This window comes from Dreissena polymorpha, chromosome 4 (assembly GCF_020536995.1).
Source record: "Dreissena polymorpha isolate Duluth1 chromosome 4, UMN_Dpol_1.0, whole genome shotgun sequence".
Taxonomy (NCBI): Eukaryota; Metazoa; Mollusca; class Bivalvia; order Myida; family Dreissenidae; genus Dreissena; species Dreissena polymorpha.
Window position 1 is genome coordinate 22,026,857 of NC_068358.1, and position 5,280 is coordinate 22,032,136.

The window sequence follows — 5,280 nt, forward strand, 5'->3', positions numbered from 1 at the left end:
GTTTCAACAAGGCCACATTAAAAGACATGTCTTGATTTGTGTTTGTTAATATGTGCATCCAAAGTACGTGATTATCCCTTATAAATGAGCAATGAAAACATGTTGAAATCTTTATAAATATATTTGGTTGATAACTATTTGTGCTGTAAAGAAAGTGTGCATCAGATAAAGGTCAGGAAACATATCGTGAGTATCAGATAGAAAGACATTTTCTTTGAAGTCGAATGAGGTTATGTTATTCCTAGATTCTATTGTTCCAATATCTATAACAAAAATAATAATGCATAAGCAAGGATGCATTACTTGTATTAATGCCGCACTTCTTTTTCATTCTCCTAAGCATAAAGATGTGAATTCATACCGGAAATATGAATTGCTTTTATCGATCCTTCATTTTGCACGTTTTCCCAATCTAAAGAATTATCCAGTTAGTGTAATAACCTTCAAAATTGATGGCACATAGCAAATCCACCGCAATATGCTGCTAATTGGTAATCCCTAGATACGTACTTTTGAGTCGTCGATATGGAAATGCTTACCTTTTTATCAGATAAACGTTTATAAGTCAGTGCTTTGATTGGAATTTTAAAACAAAAGTTATCAGAAACATTATCAGAAGAGTATAAAGCAAGCGGCAAAATTACAACTTAAAATAAGAAAGAGATTGATTGGCAATAAAATCGTACTCTAAGCGATATTAATCACTTAAATTTTTCCATACATTCTTAGTTTAAGATAAAACGCTTGCATAACTATAGCATAGTGTACCTTACGCAACATTATTTATATTGGTAGGTTTTCTTATCTGTCTTCCCAGCTGCTAAACATGTTAACGGTTTAGCGCCCGTAAGATAAATACAAGCACGATATGTGTGCGGCGACATTCACAATCTACCTTAAGGAACAGAAGTTGTGTGCAATGCTGAAAACAAGATTATATAGAGAGTGAACAGGGCGTAAATAACGTCGGTGCTTTTCAAACTATTCTTTAAATTAAGCTGCACTGGTGTATTCTAACACGATTCTGGTGCGAAGACATGAAGCATCGAAGGATACAGCATTAAAGACCTTGTATTCGTAAAGCGTTGATAAAAATATTGAGCTATGGGACTACATAAACTATAATTGACAATTTGGAAAAGCAAAACTTCAGAACTCTAGAGTGTCTTTGTGCGTTAAATATTTATGTTTGAGAATTCCTGTTTTTGAATGGAAAAATATGTATGTACTGTTAACTTGCAATGATATTGACATGTTTATTCGAAAAAGTTACACACACATACTAGTATTGAAAATGTTAACCTAAAAACAAAAGGTGTGCATACATACTTTAATAATCTACGATTCGAGTTATAACGTAGTATATATGCTAATTAATAACGCTCGTGTGCATATCTAACCAGGCAAGTGAGACGGAAAAGAAATGAGCGTCTGTTCGGCAACCGCAGCGGCATCTCAGCGTCCCGTCGGCCGTCGGGACTCCCGTAAGTCCGCCTCCCGTTCAAGCGCCTCCGAGACGTATTTCTGTGCGAAGAAGGGCGGAGTAGGGCAGTATGGGCAACGGTAATTTTTCGTTTAAAAATCGTAAACGTAATTATTATTATTATTTACATATTATTACTATTTTAAGAAGTTTGGTTTTACACTTCCTTGTTTTTCTTTTTTTTTTCATTGTTTTGTTCGTTTGTGTTGTGTCATGTTGTTTGCTATGTTGTCGATTGCAAGCAATGAATCACGGTAATACACACGGAATATTACGCTTGTGACTCAAGTTTTTTAAGTGTTTATTTTTCTTGTTGTGTACGCGCATGTTGTGGTTAATACATTTGTTTTGTTCCTCGATTTTGGCAAATGAGTCCTTGCCATAAAATAAAGCACCGCATTGTATAAAAAGGTTTCTCTCCTGCTTATGCAGCTGGAGGTTCATTTTGTGCATATATTTGTTTTATTTGTATGAAACGAGAGTCGGATAATTAAGTAGGATGCGAAATAGCGACAGTCATGATACTGACAAAGGCTCATGAAACCATCGTCTAGCGTAATATATCTTTTAATTTATTAATGGAAGCTTTTCAAAAATGCAATCAACTTATTTTACTTAAAACAAAATTACACTATTGATTTTGCTTGTATTCAGCATTCCGACTTTGTATATATGAGGGGTATACATATAATATACGACGACATCATGAAACGTAATTAGTCACGCACGCAACGGCGGGACGATGTGAAACAAAAACATGGTATTCTGTATGGACTAGTGTGGAATTAACGTTGGTGTACTTGTGTTTATAGTGTATTTTGTTATGTGAAGTTTTGTGTGTTTATATCTTTCGGCTTTGTCAAAACAGTTTTTAATAGCAACGAGGTCACTGTTTACTTTTGTGTCGTTTCTTTCCAGAAAATGCAGCAGTGCATCGTCCTCAAAATCATCAAGTCTGGCGCTTTGCTGCGCAATTTCTGTCGTCATGATTTGCATCGGCATTCCACATATTGCATTTTTAAACTTTGTAATAACGGCAGGATGAAATTGGTGAAAAATATGTGTTTTACTATTATGAACGTTTATCTTAAGAAAATGTGCAAAATGTTCTGGGATCAATGAAGAAGATTAACGCAAATCTATGTAGGCGATCGATGTGTTATCCGATATTATAGTACTATAGAAACTTCAAAATGAATTGCATACATAATTGTTAAAAAATGTGTAGAAAATATGCACCGTATTTTGCCAACATAATGAAAATCATAGCCTGTTTTATACAATATGAACACATCTTCAGTCTTTATAATATTATGTTATTCAAGATGAATAAGAAGATAAATTGAAAAAAGTACTATACACATTAAAACTTGCGTTTCTTTTTTTATGTAACAGTGCATTATGCCCGATATGTGTAAATATGTTTAAAAGTAAAACTTTTTTTATATTTAGTTTTAACATATTTTATTTCACGAACAAACATGGTATACATGTGCATAGCATTTACAATTGCAACTGAGTCACATAGTTCAATTTAATTTTATCATGCTTACTTCTTTTATTAGCATGGAGGTATTACATATTGGATTACTCAATAGTCTGTAAAGTCTTCACATACATATACAAACATGTATATTAAACATTTTTAATTTCTCACGTGTTTGCGCTTTTTTGTGAACAGTTAATAAAAAGACCATTTAAAACAAGATTTTTTTTGTTTAAAGTATAATCTGATTGGTGTTTAATACATTTTAATAGAAACTAATTTCGATACACGAAAAGTGATACGAATTGGTATGTTATCCGAATTGAATGTGACGATGCATGAATGGAGTATAACACTTATATAATCGATTGAAATACATCCCAGATGTCCGTTTATTCATTTCCTACCTTGTCTGAGCATCTAATTATTATACAAAGAACTTTCATTAGTGAATCGTGTATATTAAGAACAAATTTCCCGTGTTTCCTGCAAAAAAACGAATCTTATATCTGGTGAGAACAGTATTAGCTATTGTAAAATAAAACATGTGCAAACATGCCATCCATTGTTTGTTTTCGAACGACTGTCCATTCAGAAAGCTGAACCATCAAGAATTCAATAATTAAATACATCTATAATAATTCATAACCAATTGCAATTGAGGAAGTCCGGCACTATTTCAGAGTAACATTTAGTAAGAAGTCTTGCCATTTACACTTTGCTAAATGTGGTTAATTAACTTAGAAGTTTTATTTATAGCAATAATGATTGATATTTATCAATAGTATCATATAATCCTTATATGAGATAATAGCATAAACGTAGAAAGAAACAGATCTGTAAGTACCTTGTAACTACGCAATAAACATTGTATGTATTAATAATGTCCATACATACAACGCTCTTCTGACAACACTTTATATTTGTGTGAACCATAAATTACCTTAAAACAACTATATGGTATAGTTGTATGATAGTTTAAACAAACTTTTCCTGCAGACAATATCTTTTTGTAATAAATGTTCTCGTTCGTTTAATTATTTGTGTATATTTGCAATATCCTGGTATGTATCAAGGTTTCCTAGTTTTATTTGCTGCCGGTTACCTTGTTATTGAAATTTGTTATTCGCATTACGCTGGCAACTGTTGTACCTCTAATGAGTTATATGTTAAACATATGTATATACTGCATAACCATGTAATTTGCACTCGGAAATAAAATCCTATACAATACTACAACATCCCCGACTGTGAGTGTATACACACGTGTGCTATTGTACTTGATATTCGGTTGTATTATTTTAACACAAAATATACTATTGTGTTATCTTGTTTTACTTCATTGTATAATAGTTCATGTTTTATAATGAGCAGAATAATGACCTGACCGTGTGAATGATACTATGTAAAGAATGCATAATTTAAAAAGAAAATGAAGATCATTTAGGAATATTTAATATTTTTCGACGCATGTTTCAAAGTAGCTACACATAAAAAGAAAACTTTATTTAATATTGATTCATACATCAAACAGAAGTAAATATGTATGTTGGATTTGTATCTTTGCCCAATTGTTTTTCGAGACTAGATCTAGATGACAAAGTTCGCAAATGCCTTTTTTATTAAAGTTATTTACATGTTTTATAACCATATTTAATATTATTATAAAAACATAATTTTGAATTTAGAGGGCTTACTTTGATTGCAATATGCAAATGTATATTCTCTGTCAATATCCGACAGCAGCGGTTACATAGTCTAACTTTCTGTATAAGGCTATATGTTAACAACAACTTGCTGCTCTTTATTTTCATTTTTCTCTCTAAATAAGAACTGTAAATGTTTTTTAAACTAATTACAATACCAGATACAACGTATGGTCAAACTATTAGTCTAACAATAAATTTATAGTTGTACACAGGAATGTTTGTTCGAACTCATAACGATCATTATTAACTGATGTATGTAATAAACTAAACAATTTCGCTTGTTGTTGATATGCTACCTCAAACAAAATTAGCAAGTACCACACTACCAATTATTTAAGTAATGTAAGATGAGATTGCATGCAACTAATTACGTGGGAATTTCGGCGCATCGGAACTTGACAAGTTTAAGAGCTGGCGTAACGAATACCTTTATTCATCGTAATCGGTATATCAGCAATATAACAATGCCGCGTATCTTAGAATCTTCTATCTGCCAGATGCGTTTTTGTGTTTTCTTCTTCGTTACGTCTGCAGACTTCAGCACGTGTTCATCAGTGAGTGTATTTAACGGCAAAAGGAAAATTGTATTGTTATACTGTTGT

At 32.1% G+C, this 5,280-nt stretch overlaps 1 long non-coding RNA gene across 1 annotated transcript; it reads left to right on the forward strand.

Annotated features, from left to right (window-relative positions):
• Window positions 1-895: 895 nt before the first annotated feature.
• Window positions 896-4,954, forward strand: LOC127879574 (uncharacterized). The gene is made up of 2 exons (XR_008049160.1): window positions 896-1,563; window positions 2,402-4,954. It is a non-coding gene; the product is annotated as an uncharacterized LOC127879574 (long non-coding RNA).
• Window positions 4,955-5,280: the final 326 nt, after the last annotated feature.